A 16807-nucleotide genomic window follows, 5' to 3' on the forward strand; every position below is an offset into this window, starting at 1 on the left:
GAGCAGTGGGCAGATAGGTGAACATTTTAAAGGGGCAGTTTCAGAGGATTATTGAAAACCTTATTTATGTTGGGCCAGAGAAATAACAAATGCATCATGAAGAACAGGTCACTCCCTAAGAGAGGAACCTGATTTTAGCCTGATCCAACATCATTTTATACCTTAAATCTAACTGGAAACACTGCATATTGAGTAGTTAAGTGCACAGATAGCGCACAGAAATGGTTCAGAGGGGCAATTTCAGAGGTGTGCTGTATGCCTATAAGGCGTCGGGCCAGACAAATAACACATGCATCATACATAACTAGTTCCTATATGTATGAGGAACCTGTTTTTAGCCTGGCCCAGAATCATTTTATGCCTCAAATCTAACTGGAAACATGACATATTGAGTAGTTAAGCACACAGCTGAAATGGTTCACAGGGCCAAGTTCAGAGGGCTGCTGTATGCCTGTAAGGTCTTGGGCCAGGCAAATCTCAATTGAATCATACACAACTACTTCCTATATGTATGAGGAACCTGTTTGTAGCCTGGCCCAGAATCATTTTATGCCTCAAATCTAACTGCGAACATGGCATATTGAGTAAAGCGCACAGGTGAAATGGTTCACAGGGGCAAGTTCAGAGGCCTGCTGTATGCCTGTAATGTCTTGGGCCAGGCAAAACTCAATTGTATCATACATAACTAGTTCCTATATGTATGAGGAACCTCATTTTGGCCTGGCCCAGAATCATTTTAGCCCTCAAATCTAACTGCAAACATGGCATATTGAGTAAAGCGCATAGGTGAAATGGGTCAGACGGCCAAGTTCAGAGGCCTGCTGTATGCCTGTAATGTCTTGTGCCAGGCAAAACCCAATTGTTTCATACATAACTAGTTACTATATGTATGAGGAACCTGGTTTTGGCCTGGCCCAGAATCATTTTATGTGTCAAATCTAACTGCAAACATGGCATATTGGGTAGTTAAGCGCACAGGTGAAATGGTTCACAGGTTCAAGTTCAGAGGCCTGCTGTATGCCTGTAAGGTCTTGGGCCAGGCAAAACTCAATTGTATCATACATAAGTAGTTCCTACAGGTATGAGGAACCTGGTTTTGGCCTGGCCCAGAATCATTTTAGCCCTCAAATCTAACTGCGAACATGGCATATTGAGTAAAGCGCATAGGTGAAATGGTTCATGAGGTGGATTTCAGAGGCTTGCTGTATGCATGTATGGCATTGGGCCAGGCAAATAACATATGCATCATACATAACGCTTTACTATATGTAAGAGAAACCTGATTTTGGCCTGGCCCAGAATCATTTTATGCCTCAAATCCAACTGGCAAAATGGCATATTGACTATTTAAGAACACAGGTGAAATGGTTCATGAGGTGGATTTCAGAGGCTTGCTGTATGCATGTAAGGCATTGGGCCAGGCAAATAACATATGCAGCATACATAACAGGTTCATATGTGTAAGAGAAACCTAGCTTTAGCCTGGCCCGACATCACTGTCTCCCTCAGATCTAACTGGCAATATGGCATATTGTGTAGTTTTGCACAAGTGAAATGATACAGTTCAATTGCAGATGCTTGCTGCTAGATGCCGCTAATGTCTCAGGCCAGGCAAAAGTCATATGCATCATATTAAACATGTGCCTATCTATTGGATAAACTAGACTTCAGTTTGTATAATAGTATCTAATGCAGTTAAAATATTATATAATGTTAATAGTGCAGTCTATTAATATTTTATTTTTAGAGAAATTTCAACTACATACTAGTAGGCTTTATTCATGTAATCACACAAATGAATACTCCAACATAGAGACCAGGTTTCTCCCTAAAAGAAAATCATCATAACTCCAAATTCAATTTCCATTGGTAAATTCAATGCTTGTTTCAGCTCTGGCCAGGAATAGCCCTCTATTCTCAAGAATCATATTTTTAGGGTTCACACACATAGTGTGGGAACCCTATTGTAATTTTAATTATCTTTGTAGATCAAAGCACATTTTAAATACTTAAGATTATTTAGATCAGGGGTACTCAACTAAATTTGTCCGCGGTCCAATTTTGGCAGATACCTGTGACCTGCGGTGCGGCGGGGGTGGCGAACGTAAGTTGTTAACGGGGGGGTTGCGAACGTAAGTTGTTGAGCGGGGGTGGCAAACCTAACACTCGTGACAGAGTGTTTTTTCAATAGCCCTGAAATCAATGCTCCGGGTTTTTTTTGGTCCGTATCCAGTTAATCAGGAATGAGATTGGGTCCGGACAGGACTGCGTTCGGGTCCGGACAGTTGAGTACCCCTGGTTTAGATATTCTCTTTAATAATGGTGTTTTAGACAGACAGGTGTATGTCAACCTGTTCTTATGTAGCATTGGGAAATAACTGCCTGTTGGTTATGCGTCTTTTTCTGGCCCTGTAAAATAAATGAACCACTACCATTATTTCTTCTAAGGCTTCACACGGTGCAACTTTCAAGCCAGGTCTTTAAACAGTATTCTACTGGTGATTCCTAAAATCCAATTAAAGATTGGCCAGAGTGCTTTTAGCCATTAAGACCCAAAGCTCTGGAACTCTCTTCCTGAAGAGCTCAGAGGCATTTCATCCCTGCATAGCTTCAAGAAGAGTCTCAGAACGTTCCTGTTTAGATCTGCTTTTAGTTAAGAAACTGTAACTCAGTTCTAATTATTTTAATAGTTTTCCAGATTATTATTATCTTATTTACTTTACTTTTTTTTAACTTTATTTTATGTAGTTACATTTTATGTTATTAGTATTTATCTAATATTTATTTTATTACGTTATTATTATTATTTTATAATTTGTCATTATTTTATTATGTTTGTTTCCTTTTTATCTTTAATTTCTTTTAATATTTTCTTTTTGTCTTATCTTTGCTTCCTTTTAATGTTTGTTTTTATTTATTCTGTAAAGAATTTTGAATTGCATGTATGTATGAAAGGTGCTATACAAATAAAGATTATTATTATTATTATTATTATTATTATTATTATTTTGGTTACTTAATACCTAAAACTAGACTATACGTGCTTTGAGGATTGTAAACCTCCATCATCTGTCATGTTGCACAGAAATTATGCTGCATGAACTAGTTGCATCATCCTAAATAAGGAAATATGTAAGCCTCCAACTTGCTTCTTTAATGAGTAGCAACCCATTAAATGAATCAAACCCATAAGTAAAATCCAAATGTATTGCTATGACATGAATCACTAATCAGTGATTATCTCAATGTTACATTGTAAGATTTCAATTGAATGTTCCCCCCCAAAAAAGATTATCTTTCACAATTTAAACCAAACCCAATTAAAGAATCAAACAAGTGAACTTACAAATAAATATAGTTGTTCAAAGAATAAAATATTAAATTATTTATTAAACATTTTAAGGAATAGAGCTTTACATTGCTTTAGTGACCAAAGTCAACAATATAACAAGAACAACCAAAGTCAAAAAGATAAATAATATAAATAAATTGAATGACTAAATAAATAAATAATGTTTAATACAGTGATAAGATATAGAAATAAATATAAAATATTATAAATATTACAAGAGTCTGTACCATCTTCTAAAAGTCATCATAAGAGTCTTTCATTTTTTCACAACAAATTCTAAGCTTCATTTTGTCTCGAACATTTGCCAAAAACAAATGCATATCCTCCATTTCCTTGAAAACAAAGGAAAAATTCACAAGGATGTCAGCTCTGTCATCGTCACTGACGATCTCTTCCAGCATGTCAAACTTTTGGATAGCGTCTTCTGTCTCAGTTCTGCTCATGTGTAGCAATGGTGGTGGTGCAACCTCTCCCTTGAAATGGTGTTTGTTTTCATTATACCAACTGTTTGCCTTCAAAATTTGTTGGTATATGTTGTGATTCTAGAATGAGAAAAATAGTACATATTTAATTTGGGTAATGTACTTAAAGCAGCTCAAAATGGAAAGTACATCAGTACACAAAAACACATTTTTACCATGTGTGGCTCATCTGTGTTTCTCATCTGTGGATTATCTACATCAGCCTGTTGAATAAGATATATTTTGTTAATATATATTTTTGTTATATATATGTTGAAGAAAATATTTTTGAATATTTAACATTTTTAGCAAATATAGGTCCTTGTAGATCATATAAATGTTAAAGGTGCATTTATGTTGAACTTGTGATCATTCAAGTCCATCCAGCCAACACAATACTTTGCCATCAAACAATAGCAAATATACTATTTCTTATTCAAAAGTTATTTTAGGTTACTTAAATACTCCAAGCTATGGTTGTCATAGAAGGCTGTAATAACATATATTTGCATGTTGCCTTGTATTATTTTGTAATATAATAAATATGGGTTAAGGAAGCTATTATAAATGGTAGAGTTTTGTAGTATACTTGCATTTCCAGAGGAATCAGTGCAAACCATTGTGATAGGTTTTTGTTAATCATGTGACAGAATTAGTCTGTGATATGCATACAATCATAACTTACTCGAATACACAAAAGATGGCCTAACTGGCAGTCACTGCACAAGATTCTTTGCACAACCGAATCTGTCGCTTTAACTTCTCCATGGCCTGGTCTACTCAGTTCTTCAGCACCATCATAAAGATACCATTGATTGTCTTCATGAAGTCGATGAAAACAAATGAAATGTACTTTGTTCCTGACGTAGTATGTTATTGCAGCAGGCTCGTACCTTTTTTTGGAAGACAAAATCACCACAAAGTCAAGTCAATCTGTCTTACTCTGCTTAATCTTTACAACTTTAATTTAAACAACTAACCTCTCTCCTAGAACTGTTATGGATGATGGCAAAGACATTGGATGAAGAACTGATGGCAAAGGTCCTGAAGTGGTGGTTACCATGGAGCTAACCATTAAGCATGGCAGGCCATTAATGAAATGCCTGGAATGTGTAGTTCTCACTCCCATACACGCCTCCTGTTTTTTGCTGAAATACATATTTAATAAAGTTTTATACTTGTGTGATATATGGTATTAGCAATATTTATTATATCTGTAACACTAAGACTTTAGAGAGATACTATTACCATTTTGGTTAGTTTAAATTTAGCAATAATTAAAAAAACAAACACAAGATATTTTACTTTTTCCTTCCACATTCTCTTTGGGATTCTTCTGTCCAGGAATCAAATGAACTTTGCAGAGCCGTGAAGTTATCACATCTATAGACCAAAAAAACATGCATTTAATATACTTTTTTCACATTTTAAATCACATTTGTATTTTAAGAATCAGTAACAGAATGAAATACTGAATACTCACGGAATTTCTACAAGATTTGTTGTTCTTCTCAATGACGGCAATGAACAGCTCTGGGAAGAGAGGCTTATTTCCCACTCTGTTGCCTGGAGATAATCAAGGCGGCATGATATGAAGTCCTCCTCTGAGCCAAAACAGTCCCAATATTTCTTTCCTTGAAATCTTGGAAAGTTGCTAAGCCACAAAAGTTTTCCCTTTGTCCACTGCCTCTCTGTGAAATAACCATGGACTTTAAGGAGGCAATCAATCCATTGGTCTTCATTCTTCAGCAAGTCAAGATGGTGTACAACGTTTGGATATTTTGTCATTGACAAGTGAATAGTGTATAAAAGGTTGTCCACAGTGCATGTATTGGTCAGTTGGACAGTAGTTTTCTCCCACTTACCCCTGCCAGACCAAGGAAGGCAATTTTTGCTTGTTTCTGCTATGCTTTTTGATAGTGGGGCAGTGAAGTATTTAGAGGTTTTTTTGGGCCTCTTTAGCCATTTTTCTTCTTGACTGAGGGGCTCCTGAAAGAAGTCTTCTTCAGTCACAACTGCCTTTTGCTCTTCCTTGTTTTCGGGTTTTTTTTTATTTTGTTTTTTGGGAATCTTCAGTGTCACCCCCCGTACTCTACCTGCTACAAACTCATTCATTATCTGTAGGAAGTCCCCAGGTCGGCGATGTAACTGGCTTCTTAGAACAACTCGTTTCGTTGTTCTAAACCAGTTCTCCACTGAAGCATTTGTATCGCGAGTTTTGTTGAAGCTTTGTAGCATCAGTCCTGACCAAAGTGGTATGGTGCCTGTGTAACGTTTCAACACATTCACCAATTCAGTGCAGAAGTTTGAATTTTCAGAAGACGTTTTATTGTCTTCCTCTCCCTCACATATTTTTGCATAATCATACTGGAAAAAGCGGGCCAGTACTTTGGTGAAAGGTGAGCTTTTTGTGATGCCCAAATCCACATCTTCATGTTGTTCTGCATCTGTGCAAGTGTCCCCCTCATTTGGACTCAACAAATCTGTTGATTGTGTTTCAATTGCATTCTTTAGGGCATTTACAGACGTCTTGTATTCATGTGTCTCCTTTTTTGCCATAAAAACACATACAATTCTTCTGAGAAGGATCTTAACTTTGGTTAGTGATCCTGTATTTAGCAGAAGTCCAAAGGAGTAGAGAAACAGGTCCTTGCTTGATTTATTTGCTTTTATCTTTGCAGTCTTCACAGATATCAGTTTCATCATATGTGCTGAACAGATATGGACCACAGTGAAGTTGCTCAGTTCTTTTCCCTGGCAAAATGAAAAGCATTTTCTTAGGTAATCCTGAATGTTACACTTGTTAAAAACCTGTGTAACTGCATGTATCATAGCCCAGCTAAAATCAGTTTCTACCTTTTGTGGTTGCAGCTGAATCCTAAATCCATTGAAAAAATCTCTGCTCAAACAAGCTAACCAGTTCTGTATTGTGGGAGTGCTCTGATCAGAGCTAAGCATCTCTGCAACTGGAAGAGTGGTTTTTGTTGTGGATTGTGTTGATAAACACAAGGCATAGTACAAAATGTTATTCTGACAGTAACTTGGCTTTGACACAACTGTTCCTGTGGCATCCAAGTAAAGAAGGCATGCCTCTGATTTTTGCAGGTCTCTCAATAGATGGAGTTGGGCATCAGTGTAAATGTGTATTATAAAAGGAGAAACACTTACATATTGCAAACTGCTGTGTTTGGTGATTGCAGGAGGTTTTGAAGCATTTTGTATTCTCTGTAAATACAGACATTCCTGGTATTGGTCAGGATCATAGCGATTTTGAAGTTTTTTATCGCTGGAAATTTTTTGAAGAACACAAAGTGATGGGACATCTGTTATGTTTCCATGGGATATTCTGTCTTCATCAGCAAGTGCAATTTTCTTTGTGTGCACATGCATTGGTGTAAATTCTCCAAGTTGTGATTTTTAATTGTTCTCTGTCCTGATTTTTGCAGTGCTGGCGATGGGATTCCCCAAGAGAATGGTGAATATTTCCTCTCACCATAACCCTTATGGCAATTTTGCTTTGGTTCTTCTGTGGCCTTTTTTTAAGCACAAGTTTGTAAGAAGTGCAGTTTTGGAATTTACACAGAGCTCTTCCTTGCCAATATGGGCAGTTTTTTTTCCGTGAAAGGGATTTTCGAACTCTATTGTACTTAAAGGTCAAAACACAAAATTTGTTCACCTTTGAAATTTTATAGGCAATGATGTCTGTCCATGCACCCTTTAGGGCATCATATTGGTTATCTCCTTCTGGCTTTATTGCCTCCCATTCTGTTGGAGACAAGGTAATCCAAAAGTGTGATGAACACGTTGGTGTGACACTTGACGTCTCATTTATATTTTCTTTGTCACCATCATCATTTTCATCACCAACTTCTTTGACATCACTACTGTCATCATCACCATCATCATTGTCATCATCACCATCATCTTTGTCAACATCACCATCATCATCATCACCATCATCATCAGCATCATCATTGTCATCATCACCATCATCTTTGTCAACATCACCATCATCATCATCACCATCATCATCAGCATCATCAGCATCACCATTGTCATCGTTCTCATCACCATCATCATAATCGTCATCATTACTGTTCTCACCATAATTTTCAGCTAGTTCTGCATTTCCATCCGTCTGAAATAATCGCTTCCGTGCGTTACTTGTATGTGGGTTTTTTTTTTCTTCTTTTCTTCCTCTGAGCATTTTGGACAGTGCCATGGGGAAATGATACTGATGTCCTCTATGCTTTTATAGCCTACACACATTGGATGAAACCAGTCTTTGCAAACATCACACTGTGCATATGGTTCATTCGGGTCATTTATCTTTTTACAGACACAGAAAACTGGCTCCGAATTATTAGAAGAAATAGTTTGTTCCGCGTCATTGAAAGAACTTTCCACATGATCGTCTTTGTTATCTGAAAAGACTGCTCTGGATTTCAAATGACGCCTGTCCTCATGCCAGATATGATAAAGCCATTTTCTCGTTTGCAACCTGTTGGTTAAAATGCTAGCTGCTATTGTACCCCATACAGAGTCTGGATTTCTGTATCCTTCACCATCCAAAACTCTTAGATGACTTTGAAACAGACTTATCACTTTCTCCTCAGCTTCATTTTGGTTTTTGAAAAGTTTCCACGGCATGACAAAGTGAACAATTGTCCACCTAGGATACTCGATAGCCAACGTCTTTATGATCCGTCTGAGCTCAAATGCAAAACTTTATAAATAGAAATATCCCAGCTTCCAGTCAATAAGATGAAATGTAAAATGGCATTAAAAATTGCAATATGCTATCTGGTCACACGTTACGCTCGCCCATTCACGGTGCCGTTTGTTTTCGTTAGCGTGCTTTTTTGTTTATGGCCCCCTTGTCGCCCATTGGTGCCCAGTAACGCTCTTCGCTTCTCCGTTATCACTCCCTATAAATTTATGTGTACTCAATTATCCCGTCTCTCCTTTGCTGTTTATTGTTTATGTCTTACTGGTTATTGCTGGTGACTGTTTTTGTGGCATTCAGCTTTCACTAAGTTTTCAAGTTTGCTCGGCGAGTTGTGTTTTAGCTTGTTAAAAGAGCTTAACGTACTTACGACTTGCGATTTTGTGTACTTCACTACAATCTATCTATCTATCTATCTATCTATCTATCTATCTATCTATCTATCTATCTATCTATCTGTAGGTGGGGGGGCACAATGGCTTGAGAACTGGGGTGCGGGGGGTGGGGTGTCAATCGTTGAGCAGTTGGGGGGAGGGTTGGGTGGAGGGGTTGGTGGGTGTGTCGAACGTTGACTGGGGGGGGGGGGGGGGGGGGGTTTAGCGTGAGAACTCGGAGTGGTCGTTTTGTGTGTGGTCCTAGCGCTTGATTCGTCGCTATTTAAATATTTGTTTTTGACCATAAAAAGTGCAGGGCACCAAAACCGTCTTTTGAAAAAGTGGGAAGGGGGGGGGGTCCCAAATTACGTCTGTCTGCCTGCCTGCCTACCTACCTACCTGCCTACATACTTACCTACCTACATACCTACCTAAAATAATAAACTTGATACAGGAATCACTAGGCATTTCATGCAAAGTGCACAAAACAGGTTTATCTGACATGCCATGACTCTGGCCTGCCATCAGTGTGCACTTACATAATGCCAGTTAGAACTGAAAGCTAAAATGATGTCGGGCCAGGCCAAAATCAAGTTTCTCATACATAGAGTAACGTGTTATTTATGAATCATTTGAGTTTTGCCTGACCCAAGACCTTACAGGCATACAGCAGGCCTCTTACATTGCTGCTCTGCATCATTTGACCTGTGCGCACCACTCCATGTGTCATGTTTCCAGTTGGATTTGAGGCATAAAATGATTCTGGGCCAGGCCAAAATCAGGTTTCTCTTACATATAGTAAAGCGTTATGTATGATGCATATGTTATTTGCCTGGCCCAATGCCATACATGCATACAGCAAGCCTCTGAAATCCACCTCATGAACCATTTCACCTATGCGCTTTACTCAATATGCCATGTTCGCAGTTAGATTTGAGGGCTAAAATGATTCTGGGCCAGGCCAAAACCAGGTTCCTCATACCTGTAGGAACTACTTATGTATGATACAATTGAGTTTTGCCTGGCCCAAGACCTTACAGGCATACAGCAGGCCTCTGAACTTGAACCTGTGAACCATTTCACCTGTGCGCTTAACTACCCAATATGCCATGTTTGCAGTTAGATTTGACACATAAAATGATTCTGGGCCAGGCCAAAACCAGGTTCCTCATACATATAGTAACTAGTTATGTATGAAACAATTGGGTTTGGCCTGGCACAAGACATTACAGGCATACAGCAGGCCTCTGAACTTGGCCGTCTGACCCATTTCACCTATGCGCTTTACTCAATATGCCATGTTCGCAGTTAGATTTGAGGGCTAAAATGATTCTGGGCCAGGCCAGAACCAGGTTCCTCATACATATAGGCACTAGTTATGTATGATACAATTGAGTTTTGCCTGGCCCAAGACATTACAGGCATACAGCAGGCCTCTGAACTTGAACCTGTGAACCATTTCACCTGTGTGCTTAACTACTCAATATGTCATGTTTCCAGTTAGATTTAAGGCATAAAATGATTCTGGGCCAGGCTACAAACAGGTTCCTCATACATATAGGAACTAGTTATGTATGATACAATTGAGTTTTGCCTGGCCCAAGACATTACAGGCATACAGCAGGCCTCTGAACTTGGCTCTGTGAACCATTTCAGCTGTGTGCTTACTCAATATGTCATGTTTGCAGTTAGATTTGACACATAAAATGATTCTGGGCCAGGCTACAAACAGGTTCCTCATACATATAGGAACTAGTTATGTATGATACAATTGAGTTTTGCCTGGCCCAAGACATTACAGGCATACAGCAGGCCTCTGAACTTGGCCCTGTGAACCATTTCAGCTGTGTGCTTACTCAATATGTTATGTTTGCAGTTAGATTTGACACATAAAATGATTCTGGGCCAGGCTACAAACAAATTCCTCATACATATAGGAACTAGTTATGTATGATACAATTGAGTTTTGCCTGGCCCAAGACATTACAGGCATACAGCAGGCCTCTGAACTTGGCCCTGTGAACCATTTCACCTGTGTGCTTAACTACTCAATATGTCATGTTTCCAGTTAGATTTAAGGCATAAAATGATTCTGGGCCAGGCTACAAACAGGTTCCTCATACATATAGGAACTAGTTATGTATGATACAATTGAGTTTTGCCTGGCCCAAGACATTACAGGCATACAGCAGGCCTCTGAACTTGGCCCTGTGAACCATTTCAGCTGTGTGCTTACTCAATATGTCATGTTTGCAGTTAGATTTGACACATAAAATGATTCTGGGCCAGGCTACAAACAGGTTCCTCATACATATAGGAACTAGTTATGTATGATACAATTGAGTTTTGCCTGGCCCAAGACATTACAGGCATACAGCAGGCCTCTGAACTTGGCCCTGTGAACCATTTCAGCTGTGTGCTTACTCAATATGTTATGTTTGCAGTTAGATTTGACACATAAAATGATTCTGGGCCAGGCTACAAACAAATTCCTCATACATATAGGAACTAGTTATGTATGATACAATTGAGTTTTGCCTGGCCCAAGACATTACAGGCATACAGCAGGCCTCTGAACTTGAACCTGTGAACCATTTCACCTGTGTGCTTAACTACTCAATATGTCATGTTTCCAGTTAGATTTAAGGCATAAAATGATTCTGGGCCAGGCTACAAACAGGTTCCTCATACATATAGGAACTAGTTATGTATGATACAATTGAGTTTTGCCTGGCCCAAGACATTACAGGCATACAGCAGGCCTCTGAACTTGGCCCTGTGAACCATTTCAGCTGTGTGCTTACTCAATATGTCATGTTTGCAGTTAGATTTGACACATAAAATGATTCTGGGCCAGGCCAGAACCAGGTTCCTCATACATATAGGAACTAGTTATGTATGATGCATGTGTTATTTGTCTGGCCCGACGCCTTATAGGCATACAGCACACCTCTGAAATCTGTGCACTTAACTACTCAATATGCAGTGTTTCCAGTTAGATTTAAGGTATAAAATGATGTTGGATCAGGCTAAAATCAGGTTCCTCTCTTAGGGAGTGACCTGTTCTTCATGATGCATTTGTTATTTCTCTGGCCCACCATAAATAAGGCTTTCAATAATCCTCTGAAACTGCCCCTTTAAAATGCGTTCACCTATCTGCCCACTGCTCAATATGCCATGTTGTGTGCTGGTATTTCTTCTTCCGATTATTTGTGTTCTAGAACAGCATTTCTGTGTTTTTAGTTTTCAAATCTAAGAATATGTTTCCTTACGTTAGAAATGTTGACGAATTCAATCATCATGTACAAACTGCATACAATTGAAACGACTTGAAATAGAAACCATTTTACAAATGAAATGTTTTCATTATATTTTTATTTTTTACATTCACAAAATCAGTATGGGAAACAATAACCTCTTAAATGTTTGCTCCTACGCTCGTTTAATGTAACGTTTAATCTATCGCTTTTAAACAAAGTGCGCCGCAAACACGCATCGTGAAGACAACCTTTTTGAATAAGTAACCAACTTCAGCCGACGAATACGGACCTGCGAATAAGTAACCAAACGAATCTCAAACTGCGAATAAGTAACCAACTTCAGCCTCGTACTTTTACGTATAAACGTTTAGTAAATACTCAAAGCACATGTTTACCTGCAATATCATTAATAACTGGCATGTTATTTAGCATCTCATTGCAGTATAAATGTCCATATTTAAAAAATACAGACATTTAAAAACGAATTCTTCGGCCCGTACACTAGACTCCGCCTGTTTATTGTTCATAGAGCAATGAATCCTGGGATATGGTGGGACGCGAAGGATACTCAGATGCATCCTTCGTTTTCGGGGTTTTGAAGGCTACATTCGTCGGCCGCATAAGAAGGAGTCCACGAATTGGGACAGCCTCGTCGCGGCGCAGTGACGTAACCGGCCTACAAACGCGCACTTCGTGGGCTGCATCCCCTGAATTGAGAAACAGCCACAGTTGCTTCTGGATTTTGTATTTTTCCCCTCACGGATCGAACCAGGAAATTTTCCACTGTCTGGAGTCAATTTGATCTTTTGACGCCAAATAAGGTATTGTTTCTCATTTGGACATTTTTTTTTATTAAATATGTTTGTACTCTTTTCTGGTAAGGGGTTTTAATTGTATTCAGATAAAGTAACGTTTTATTTTATTGTAGGTGAAGTGTCGACTCTGCTCCACGGAGCTTTCTTACAAGAGCACTTCATTAATGCCGAGGCATTATAGAGCTCGGCATGGCAAGAATCAGCACATACTGGTGAGAGTACCCCAGGAGTGTTAAAATTCTCAAATAAAATTTAAATGTTTTAATGTAAAATAGTTTATTTTGTGTAACTGTTTGTAAACTTGTCAGTACTTTAATAAGGCAAAAAATATTTCCTTACAGTTCCTAACAAACAAGCTGTGGATGAGGCTGTGATCACCACGATCATCAAAGACTGTCAGCCCCTCTCCATCGCACTTAGATATTTATGCACACCATCTTCGTCTGTACCCTGTGAAAGAGTTTTTTCTAAGACAGGAGTATCTAAGAGGAGAAATCGCCTTGGAGCCAACACACTTTAAAAACTTTTGTTCCTCAATAAAAATACATAAATGAATGAATTTCTTGTCATTTTTTGTGTTTTATATTATTTTTCTTTTTTATTAATGAGAATCCTTACATAAGCTGCACATTTTAGCTGAATTTTATTAGACAAATTTGCTATATTTTGCAGAGTTGGTTTAGCATTTACACAAGATTTTAAGCAAATTTTGGACACAACAAATTGAGCAAATGAAATTATAAAATGATGAGATCATATTTTAAGTAAACGTTATGTTAATGTTATGTAAAATGTATGTAAAATGTTAATTAAATATTTCACGATGTGTTTTCAGGATTCTTTTCTTTTTGTTTACTTGCAATGATATTATAACTACTGCAGGGGTCACTATTGAGTGACCAACACAGTGTCAATACTGTGTCAACACAGTTTGTGTAGTGTGTCGATACACTCCTTGAGGTATCATCTTCCCATCACTACTCACCAGCACGCCAAACACTTTCTCTTTGGACGAAACCGATGGACTGGTCCAGTAGTGTTGTGTCGTTCGCCAACGAACTAAATCGAATCACTTCCTCAGATGATTCGTTCTTTTTTCAGTTCAGTAATTGAGCTCGGCAGCGACCCTGCAGGCCAGCAGAGGAACTGCAGTGTGGTCTGTGAATCACCGAATCACCCGCGAATCTGGAGGCGGAGACTGTCATTGCGAGGGAACTGCGCATGCTCAGTGATTCGTTCATTGATTCGTTAACTGTACTGAGGGCTCTCGTTCATTCTCTGATTCGTTCATGAACTGAAAGCTCTCGTTCACTCTGATTCGTTCATGAACTGAAAGCTCTCGTTCACTTTCTGATTTGTTCACTGAATGTACTGTCACCCAGAGAACTGTTGCTAAGGAGGTGATTCACGTTTGCACTGCCAACACTCACATTTTCTTTTTGATTGCACATTTAAGTTGATATTTTCAACTGAATGTACAGTTTTTATCTTAATGTTGCTGTTAATTGAATATTTATTTTGCACTCAGTTGTAGGTTAGTTCATACTTATTTTTTGTATTATGTCACAGTGATTTTGCTACACTTTGCACTTCAGCTTTTGTGAATTCACTCTTTCACGGGACTTTATAAGATATTAATGGGAAAAATAATTTGCGGGTCATCACTTTTTCGCCGGTTGACTGCGGAATTCGATCGGCGGAAAAAAAAATATTTTATGATTTTTTACATGACAAAATCCCAAAATGTATAAAATTATATTATAAGTATTAAATCAACAACAAGCAAGGTGGGCTTTATTCTTTTCTCGCTTCCAGTTCACAGTATTTTACAGACCCGGTTTCAAGAATACCAAGGCGGACGCTCTATCTCAGATCCACAAGAAAACACAGGGTGACGGAGTACCTGAACGTATTCTTAAAAAAAAAAAAAATCTCATCCGGTGGGATGTACAAGACGACTTAGACGAAGCGCTATGCACTGATCCGGGCCCTGAGGACGGTCCCGAAGGAAAACAGTAAGTTCCTGTGTCAATAAGAGGGTGTATCCTTCAGCTCGCCCACGACACGCCCAGTACAGGTCACCCTGGCATCACACGGACCAAACATCTCATTGCTCAAAAGTACTGGTGGCCGTCGTGGGAAGAAGACATCCGCGATTACGTACTCGCATGCGAGGTATGTGCCTGATCACGCACCCCATGTACACTTCCCACTGGTAAGCTCCTCCTATTACCTGTTCACTGCCGACCGTGGTCTCATCTGGCAGTAGATTTCGTCACTGACCTGCCTATTTCGGGAGGTAATACCGTCGTTTTTGTTCCGACATCTTTCACTATGTCTTTTGTATCTATGGACTACCAGAAGACATCGTTTCAGATTGGGGAGTGCAATTTACTTCGCGCGTCTGGACCCAGTTCTGCAAACTGCTCTGAGTGACCGTCAGCCTAACTTCAGGATATCATCCTTAGTCGAACGGTGAGGTAGAGCATTACAGTCAAGAACTGGGTTGGTTCTTATGTCAGTACTGCATGTCTTGGAGGAATTGGCATAAATATCTCCCCTGGGCAGAATATGCACGTAACTCTATAATCCACTCCTCGACTAAGCTCACTCCCTTTCAATGGGTTTATGGATATCAGCCCCCGTTCTTCCTGTGGGACAAAACTCCCCCTGATGTCCCTGCCCTGGACGACTGGCTGAAAAATAGTGCCCGTACCTGGGAGCTTGCTCACGTGCAATTAAGGCGTGCCCCCTCAAAACCTCGTCAACTGGGAGGGCTTTGGGCCTGAAGATAGAGCCTGGGTACCAGCGCGGGACATCCTCCTTAAACCGGGACAGACTACGCGGAGCAGGGAGGCAGGGCAATGAGGAGAAATCATATATAACAAAAGAACTAGAGATAAGGCAGAGAACATGAACTGAAACATGATCAGCAGAGATTTCGAAATGAGCAGGAAAACAAGGAGGGACTCACGTACAATGACCGACACAGGGAAGTGAAACAGAGGAGATGATATACACTGAAACAGGGGAGTGAAAATGAGACACAGGTATGAGTACTGAGGACAGGGGCGTGACAGACAGAAGGGAAACGGGGAAACCTAGGCGGGACCAGGGAGGAGGGGGGAGTTGGATGTGACACTGTCCTGGTCAATACACATATCAAAAGAGTTTCAAACATTTACAGGTGCTAAGTCTTAACAATGATGTACAAATAACTAGTGCCACATATAAAGAACAATGTAAAAAATAATAAAACAATTCTATACAGTACAGTACAGTACACATCGGTCAGTATGGAGGGTTAGGCCTTTGGCTAATCACATAATATAACCATGTTGATTACCTGTTTTTTCTCATGGAAAGCCATTAAAACACCATGGTAATGAATGTGCTACACATCAATAGGTTGCTCATCAAATATATTTCACACAATGAAGCAGACCCTAGTTTCTGTCCATGACCTCAACTAAAGTTATAATGAAAAGGTTAATCAAAACGGCGTCTGGTAGAATATTTGTTTGTTTGACCATTTTTACCACTTCAAATCATTTCCTACTATTACACATACGCCGGCCTCTTCATTAGAAACATTTGTTGTTGGAAACACCTTGAAGGTGAGAAGTCTCAAACTATTGCTCTTTTGCTAATGTTCCCAGTGGATAATCTTCCAACTCTTCATCAATGGATAGTTTCTGAGCACACAAATGTGCTTGCTGGACATTTTGGCACAGCAGACAAAAGACACAGATACAGACATGCTACATGCTGACACAGACATGCTAAATACTGACACAGACATGCTACATGCCAGTGGTG

At 39.3% G+C, this 16807-nt stretch overlaps 1 long non-coding RNA gene across 1 annotated transcript; it reads left to right on the forward strand.

The window, feature by feature from the left end:
• Positions 1–12669: 12669 nt before the first annotated feature.
• On the forward strand, positions 12670–13694 carry LOC143484961 (uncharacterized). Its single transcript, XR_013122758.1, has 3 exons — positions 12670–12994; positions 13102–13200; positions 13330–13694. It is a non-coding gene; the product is annotated as an uncharacterized LOC143484961 (long non-coding RNA).
• The last annotated feature ends 3113 nt before the right edge of the window (positions 13695–16807 follow it).

This window comes from Brachyhypopomus gauderio, chromosome 21 (assembly GCF_052324685.1).
Source record: "Brachyhypopomus gauderio isolate BG-103 chromosome 21, BGAUD_0.2, whole genome shotgun sequence".
Taxonomy (NCBI): domain Eukaryota; kingdom Metazoa; phylum Chordata; class Actinopteri; order Gymnotiformes; family Hypopomidae; genus Brachyhypopomus; species Brachyhypopomus gauderio.